Genomic DNA, 9607 nt, shown 5'->3' on the forward strand with positions numbered 1-9607 from the left:
CAATTCAATATGTTAAAAACACAAAAATTATATCAAAAAATTCAGAAAAATAAAACTAATTCAATTCAAAATGTTAAAAATACAAATAATATATCAAAAAATTAAGAAAAATAAAACTAATTCGATTCAAAATGTTAAAAATACAAATAATATATCAAAAAATTCAGAAAAATAAAACTAATTCAATTCAAAATCTTAAAAATACAAATAATGTATCAAAAAATTAAGAAAAATAAAACTAATAATAATATATCAAATAATATATCAATTCACATGATCCATTCAACAAAGTTTGGTACAATAAATTATTACACATCATTTCTTCCCTTGTGTCCCTGCTTGCTTACGATTGTGCCGTATCCATGGAGCATCCTCATCATTTAACTTAATGCTTGGGTCGGTGTTCACTTTGAAGGGCGGAATTTCAGCAAACATATTATAATCTTCTGACATGTCTGTCTTGTCCTCCACTCCCACGATGTTTCTTTTCCCTGAAAGAACAATGTGGCGCTTTGGATCATCGCATGATGTACTGATCGTTTTCTTATCTTTCCGTTTCCTCGGTTTGCTACTCATGTCCTTCACATAGAAAACCTGAGCGACATCTTTCGCTAGGACGAATGGTTCGTCAAGGTAACCAAGATTGTTGAAATTCACCATTGTCATTCCGTATTGCTGGTCCACCTTTACCCCACCTCCTGTTAGCTTGAACCATTTGCACCGAAACAAAGGGACCTTAAAGGAGGGTCCATAGTCAAGTTCCCATATCTACTCTATGTAACCATAATATGTGACCTTTTGCCCATTCTCGGTTGCTACATCAAAGCGGACACCACTGTTTTGGTTGGTGCTCTTTTTATCTTGGGCGATCGTGTAAAATGTATTCCCATTTATGTCGTACCCTTGGAAAGTCGTTATAGTCGAAGATGGTGTCTTGGCCAACATGTACAGCTGATCTACAACATCATTGTCATTCATTAAATGTTTTCTCAACCAACTGCCGAAAGTCTCCATGTGGGCCTTCCTAATCCAGGATTCAGGCTTCCCCGGGTTGTCCGAGCGTAAAATATTCTTGTGTTTCTCAAAGTACGGAGCCACCAAGCTGGAATTGTTCAGTACAGTGTGGTGTGCTTCAGTCAGAGAATGGCCGTCCATACATATCGTTGATTTCCTTCCGATCGTGCCTTTTCCACTTAGTCTCCCCTCGTGCCGCGATCGAGGAAGACCAATCGGCTTAAGGTCAGGAACAAAGTCAACACAAAACTCAATTACCTCCTCATTTCCATAGCCCTTGGCGATGCTTCCTTCTGGCCTAGCACGGTTACGAACATATTTCTTTAATACTCCCATGAACCTCTCGAAGGGGAACATATTGTGTAGAAATACAGGACCGAGAATGAAAATCTCTTCGACTAGGTGAACCAAGAGGTGCGTCATAATATTGAAGAAGGATGGCGGGAACACCAACTCGAAACTGACAAGACATTGGATCACATCGTTCTGTAACTATGGTAGAACTTCTGGATTGATTACCTTCTGAGAGATTGCATTGAGGAATGCACATAGCTTCACAATGGCTACTCGAACATTTTCCGGCAGGAGCCCCCTCAAAGCAATCGGAAGCAATTGCGTCATAATCACGTGGCAGTCGTGAGACTTCAGGTTTTGGAACTTTTTCTCCGCCATGTTTATTATTCCCTTTATATTGGACGAGAATCCAGACGGGACCTTCATACTGCTCAGGCATTCAAAAAAGATGACCTTCTCTTCTTTGGTCAGAGCGTAGCTGGCACGACCTTGAAACCATTCCGGATGCCGGTCATCAGGGTCTTTCAAACGTTGCTGGTCCTGCCGTGCTTCCTTTGTATCATTTGTCTTCCCATACACGCCCAAGAAGCTTAGGAGGTTCACGCAATGATTTTTCGTAACGTGCATCACGTCGATTGCAGAGCGGACTTCTAGGACTTTCCAATATTCTAGCTCCCAGAATATAGATTTCTTCTTCCACATGGCTGCGTGCCCGTCAGCTCCCTTCGGAACTGATTGTCCGCCAGGACCCTTTCCAAAGATGACTTTCAAATCCTTGACCATATCAAATACCTCAGCACCAGTGCGTTCCGCAGGCTTCGGCCGGTGATCTGCCTTGCCGTTGTAATGCTTGCCTTTCTTTCTCACTGGATGAATTTTCGGAAGAAATCGACGATGCCCAAGGTACACGTTCTTCTTACAATTTGGCAAATGTACACTTTCAGTCTCATGTAAGCAGTGCGTGCATGCATTGTATCCCTTATTTGACAGTCCCGAAAGGTTACTAAGAGCAGGCCAATCGTTGATGGTTACGAAAAGCAACGCTCGTAGGTCAAATTCCTCTTCTTTGTGCTCATCCCACACACGGACACCAGGTCTGCCCCACAGCTGTAAAAGTTCATCAACTAATGGCCTTAGGTACACATCGATGTCGTTGCCGGGTTGCTTCGGACCTTGGATGAGCACTGGCATCATAATGAACTTCCGCTTCATGCACAACCAAGGAGGAAGGTTGTAGATGCATAGAGTCACGGGCCAGGTGCTATGGCTGGAGCTCTGCTCGCCAAAAGGATTCATGCCATCTGTACTTAGACCAAATCTTATGTTCCTTGCGTCAGCTGCAAAATCTTTGAACTCTCTGTCGATCTTTCTCCATTGCGTTCCATCTGCGGTGTGTCTCAACTCCCCGTCCGACTTACGGTCCTCTTTGTGCCATCGCAACAACTTGGCATGCTCTTTGTTCTTGAACAGACGTTTCAACCGTGGTATTATAGGAGCATACCACATCACCTTGGCGGGAACCCTCTTCCTGGGTTTCTCGCCCTCAACATCGTCACCAGGGTCATCGCCTCTGATCTTATAACGCAATGCAGTGCATACCGGGCATTCATTCAAATTCTCGTATTCACCGCGGTAGAGGATGCAGTCGTTGATGCATGCATGTATCTTCAGAACCTCTAAACCTAGAGGGCAGACAACCTTCTTTGCTTCGTACGTACTGGCGGGCAACTCGTTATTCTTTGGAAACATATTCTTCAACATTTTCAGCAAGTTTTCAAATGCCGAGTCAGCTACACCTGCCTGTGCCTTCCATTTCAGCAAATCCAGTGTGCAGCCCAGCTTTTTCAGACCATCATCGCATCCGGGGTACAACGACTTTCTGTGATCCTCTAACATGCGATCCAAATTCTCCCTCTCCTTTTCAGTTTCGCAGCGTCTCCGTGCATCAGCAATGGTCCGACCAAGATCATCAACGGTCTCATCACGTGCCTCTTCTTCACCTTCACCTTCCCCTTCACCTTCCCCTTCACCTTCAGCATCCTCCATGAAAGTATCACCGAAATGAGCAAGATAGCTTTCATCGATGAAATCATCCCCTTCTTCATCTTCTTCCATTATAACCCCTCTTTCTCCATGCTTGGTCCAACAATTATAGCTTGGCATGAAACCGTGCCGAAGCAGGTGCAGGTGAACTTCTCTTGAGGAAGAGTAACCCTTCTGATTCTTACAGTCAACACATGGACAGATAACAAAACCCTTCTGCTTGTTCGCATTAGCCACTACGAGGAAATCTTTCAAACCCGTAGTGAACTCGCGGGAGAGTCGGTTACCGTACATCCATTGCCGATTCATCTGCATTATTATAATATAAAATATATAATTAACCATCATGCATTTGTTAAACTAACTAGTTATAAACAATAGAAATTAAACAATGAACAACACACATGCATATTTTATCAATGACACACATGCATGAAAGGTTCAAGTTGCTAACCGCGATCGAGGAGGAAAAAATAAATGAGGAAAGTGTGGCTCCAACACTTCATATCATGTTTGTTTCACGCTCTTGGGGCATTTCATCAAACACATTGTGTGCATAAGAGGAACCAAAAGCAAACCTACACCCCCTTGTGAAGCTTGTGAAGAGAAGTGGCACCCAATGGCTAAGTGACTGTGCTGAACTGGTATATATAGGGGATGAGATTTAGTCGCGGTTGGCGTGGCCAACCGCGACTAAAGACCTTTAGTCGCGGTTGGCCTGGCCAACCGCGACTAAAGCCCCTCACGTGCACCAGCTGGCCACCGAGCGCCCTGGGCCCAGGACTTTGGTCGCGGTTCGTCTTCCGAACCGCGACTAAAGAATTCATTAGTCGCGGTTCCTACAGTTTCGCGACTTATGGGGCTGGACGGAAGCCTCTTTTTCTACCAGTGAACGTTGTTTTAGAGGTTATATTATAGAAAACAATCTGATTGCACTTTACATATGACACTAAAAGTATTTTATAAAGGGCATAAATAGTTGATCGCATTAGATAATTCATGTAGTAGTGCGCTTGAATCAGGTGTAGATAAAACTCTTACCACACTTAACATATGGCCTCACAACAAATTTATAATGGGTATAACAAATTAGCCTGCATTCTTACTCTGTGTGAATGTCATAAATAAATAAATCATTGAATTATAGTTTTTTTCATGGATCTTAAATTTAGTTTGTGCTCAGAATAAAATAATTTTTGAAATAAAAAATAAAACAAGATTATCAGTCTAAATTTCAATATATAAAAGTATAAGTGATGCCAATTAAACTATGAGGTGAGCGAGTCGGAAGTAGCGTGTTGGCATTTTTCAATAGAAATATTACAAGATATGAATTTATATAAAAAGATTATACAAGTGAACAGAAAAAGAAATGGGTGACAAACATATTAAATAAATAGAGATCAGAGTTGAATTGATTTTTTTCACGCTTAGGCTCTTAATTAGTGTCCATTAGTCATCCATCTATCATGCTGGTGTTTCTACCACAAACACAAATGCATCTTGATTACCAATATTTAGGATATGATATAAATGCTATAAGTGGATCAAAATAAATCATTCAACACTTGGCAACTGGCGAAATACTAATAGGTGAACAAAAAAAACTAACAAAAATATAAGAGTTGCAATTGTGAATTTTTTTCTTTAGGAAAAAGGTTATAAAGAAACAAATGTACTCCCTCCGTAAACAAATATAAGAGTGTTTAGATTACTAAAGTAGTGTTCTAAATGCTCTTATATTAGTTTACGGAGGGAGTACATTTTACCTATAGTTTCTATAGCTCAATGCATATGTAGCAACAAGTGAACTACAATAATAGTTTTTTTGTCAAACTAATCATCAAACATAGAAAACACAACGATATGATGACATATGTAAATCTAGCCGCGCTAATGCGCGGGTGACCCTGCTAGTTGAAATGAATCAAACTTCTCTAACTACTAAATACACATGAAGGTGGAAGTTTTCATATCCCTTTGGATAACTACCCCTTTTGAGACTACTTTCATAGCATAGATCAACTACCACGCCACGCACTGCCGTGCTCCAAAAGATAGAAGTGAAGCACACAGAGCAAAATCAACTAGCTCAAAAGATATAAGTGAAACACATGTGAGCTGAATTGCCTAACCAAAGGATATAAGTGAAGCTCGACAAAATCACGGTGAGTGCATGTCTCTCTCTATAGGTGTGCAGCAAGGAAGATTGTGACACAACAAAAATAAAAGACTCCTACGGTACAAGACGCTCCAAGCAAAACACATAACATGTGGTGAATAAAAATATAGCCCCAAGTAACGTTACCGATGGATTGAAGACGAAAGAGGGGATGCCTTCCTGGGGCATCCCCAAGCTTAGGCTTTTTCGGCATCCTTGAATCAACTTGGGGTGCCTTGGGCATCCCCAAGCTTGAGCTCTTGCCACTCTTTATCTCTTTGTCCATAAGAACTTCACCCAAAACTTGAAAACTTCACAACACGAAACTTAAACAGAAACTCATGATATCATTAGTATAAGAAAGCAAATCACCACTTCCTTAGGTACTATAGCACACTTAAGTTCTACTTATGTTGATGTTGGGTTACTGTATTTTCAATCTTCCATGGCTAATACCCCCCGATACTATCCATAGTTTCATCAAAATAAGCAACCAACTCAACAAAAACAGAATCTGTTAACAGCAGACCAGTGTGTAGCAATCTGTATACTTCGTATACTTCTGGTACTTCAAAAATTCTGAAAAATTACGACAGTCTGAAGAATTTGCGTAGCAATCAGTAGCAAAAATAATCAACTCAAAAGCTCTAACAGAAAAGAAAAAAAGAAAATTCTTTTCGTGAGCAGAAAGTTTCTGTCTTTTCCAGCATGATCAAATGATCATCCCCAAGACTAATCATAACGGTTTCACTTGGCACAAACGCAAAAGAAACACAAAAAACACAATCATAACAGAATTATGAAAGTGTGGAAAACAAAAAACAGAAAGAAAATTGATAGATTCGTTGGGTTGCCTCCCAACAAGCGCTATTGTTTAACGCCCTTAGCTAGGCATAAGGTGATGGAATCACGTATAGTCATCTTTGGTGCTCAAACCATAAGTAGCCTCATCATAGATTCATAAGGCAATCTTATTTTCTTTCTAGGAAAATGCTCCATACCCTTCTTTAGAGGAAATTAAAATCTAATATTCCCTTCCTTCATATCGATGATAGCACCAATAGTCCTTAGGAAAGGTCTACCAAGAATAATGGGACATGAAGGATTGCAATCTATGTCAAGTACAATGAAATCCACAGGTACATAGTTCTTATTTGCAAAAATAAGAACATCATTGATCCTTCCCATGGGTTTGTTGATAGTAAAATCCGCAAGATGCAAATTAAGAGAACACTCTTCAATCTCATGAAAACCAAGAATATCACATAAATACTTTGGAATCGCGGAAACACTAGCACCCAAATCACACAAAGCATTGCATTCATAGTTTTTGATTTTGATTTTGATAGTAGGTTCCCACTCATCATGAAGTTTTCTAGGTATATAGACTTCTAATTCGAGTTTCTCTTCAAGAGATTTCATCATAGCATCTATGATATGTGCGGTAAAGGCTTTGCTTTGGCAATAAGCATGTGGAGAGTTTGCAATGGATTGCATCAAATAAATGCATTCAAACAAGGAGAAACTATCAAAATTGAATCCCTCGAAATCCAAAGTGGGAGTTTCATTACTACCCAATATTTTCATTTCTTCTACTCCACTCTCCCCACCTTTATCATCAAGATAGGTGGACTCCAAATCATTGGGGCGTTTTTCAACCAAAGTGGATTCATAGCCAGCCCCTTCATCAATAGGTTTGACACGCAAAAACAAAGATTCAAGAGGAGTCACACCAAGCACTTTAAGATCTTCGTGATTTGCATCACTAGAACGCACCCTTTTAAACCATTCATGCTTAGCACGAATTTGGGCGGTTCTTTCTTTGCTCTCATTCATGGAGACACGCATAGCTTTTAAAGTTTCATCCAAGTTAACCTTGGGAGGAGCACATCTAACTTTCAAAGCATCAATATCACAAGAGATCCTATCAACGCTCTTAGCCAAATCGTCTATTTTTAGTAGTTTTTTCCTTTATGGACGCATTGAAAATCTTTTGAGAGTTGATGAACTCTTTGATATTACTCTCTAAATTATAGGGTAATTTTTTATGATTTCCATAAGTGTTGTTGTAGGAATTGCCATAATTGTTAGAGGAGTTACTAGGAAAAGGCCTAGGAACATAGTTTCCTCTAAAAGCATTGTTGTTGCCAAAATTGTTCCTACCAACAAAATTAACGTCCAAACTAGCGTTGCTACTCTCAATCAAGGAAGATAGTGGCATGTCATTAGGATCTAAAGGAGCATTTCTACTAGAAACCAAATTCATCAACTCGTCCATCTTAGCACTAAGCGAGTTAATTTCTTCTATAGTGTGTACCTTTTTGCTAGCAGGTGACCTTTCAGTGTGCCACTGAGAGTAGTTGGTCATGATATTGTCTAGGAGTTTTGTAGCTTCTCCTAACGTGATTTCCATGAACGTTCCACCTGAGGAGGAGTCCAAGATATTTCGAGAAGCAAAATTCAAACCAGCGTAAAAGATTTGTATAATCATCCACAAACTCGAGCCATGAGCGGGACAATTTCTAATCATTAATTTCATCCTCTCCCAAGATTGTGCAACGTGTTCATGATCAAGTTGCTTGAAATTCATGATATCGTTACGCAGAGACATAATCTTAGCCGGCGGAAAATACTTGGATATGTAAGCATCTTTAAACTTATTCCAAGAATCGATACTATTTTTAGGCAAAGAAGAAAACCAAGTTTTTGCACGATCTCGCAAAGAGAACGGAAAAAGCTTCAATTTAACAACATCATTATCCACATCTTTCTTCTTTTGCATATCGCAAAGTTCAATGAAAGTATTAAGATGGGATGAGGCATCTTCACTAGGAAGGCCAGAAAATTGCTCTTTCATAACAAGAGTCAGCAAGGCAGCGTTGATTTCCTATGATTCCGCACTAGTGGCGGGAGCAATCGGAGTACTAATAAAATCATTATTATTAGTATTCAAGAAGTTGCAAAGTTTGGTGTTTTCAACCATGATGACTTCAACAAACAAACAAGAACACAAGCAAGCAAGAAAACTGGCAAAGGAAAACGGCAAAAGGCAAATGAAAACGGCAAATGTGAAGTGGGGGAGAGGAAAATGAGAGGCAACTAGCAAAAAAGGTAAATGCAAGAGATGAGTTTGTGACACTTACTTGGATAGATCTTGACTTGATCTCTCCCCGGCAACGGCGCCAGAAATCCTTCTGCTGCTGGCTACGCCTATAGGGATTTCCTTGGCAAATGTGCAAAGGATTCCCTCGCGGCCTTGGAGCCTTGCGTTGGTGTTCCCTTGAAGAGGAAAGGGTGATGTAGCACAGCGGCGGTAAGTATTTCCCTCAGTTTGAGAACCAAGGTATCAATCCAGTAGGAGGATCGCGTCAAGTCACAAGTACCTGCACAAACACAAAGAGCTTGCACCCAACGCTATGAAGGGGTTGTCAATCCCTTATAGATTGTTTGCAAAGTGAGAACTGAAAGCAAAAAACAAACACAGCAAAGTAAAAGTAAAAGCGAAGATGATAATTGTGAATAGACCCGGGGGCCGTAGTGTTCACTAGTGGCTTCTCTCATGAAAGCAAGTAGACGGTGGGTGAACGAATTACTGTCGAGCAATTGATAGAACCGCGCAAAGTCATGACGTTATCTATGGCAATGATCATACATATATGCATCACGTCCAAAACAGGTAGACCGATACTTTCTGCATATACTACTATTACTCCACATGTCGACCGCTATCCAGCATGCATCTAGTGTATTGAGTTCATAAGAACAGAGTAACGCCTTAAGCAACATGACATGATGTACATGGACAATCTCAAATCTATGATGAAAGCCCATCTTGTTACCCTTGATGGTAACAACACGATGTGTGTCTTGCTCCCCCTTCTGTCACTGGGAAAGGTCACCGCACGGTATGAACCCAAAACCAAGCACTTCTCCCAATGCAAGAATCATAGATCTAGTTGGCCAAACAAAACCCAAGACTGGAAGAGACTTACAAGGATATCAAATCATGCATATAAGAAATCAACAAAGACTCAAATATAATTCATAGATAATCTGATCACAAATCAACAATTCATCGGATCTCGACAAACACAC

The 9607-nt window shown here is 40.4% G+C and overlaps 1 pseudogene; it reads right to left on the reverse strand.

Moving 5' to 3' along the window:
- Nucleotides 1–360: 360 nt before the first annotated feature.
- LOC123408514 lies at nt 361–3645 on the reverse strand (annotated as a pseudogene).
- Between the last annotated feature and the right edge of the window lie 5962 nt (nt 3646–9607).

Source organism: Hordeum vulgare, chromosome 1H, assembly GCF_904849725.1.
Source record: "Hordeum vulgare subsp. vulgare chromosome 1H, MorexV3_pseudomolecules_assembly, whole genome shotgun sequence".
NCBI classification, from domain to species: Eukaryota; Viridiplantae; Streptophyta; class Magnoliopsida; order Poales; family Poaceae; genus Hordeum; species Hordeum vulgare.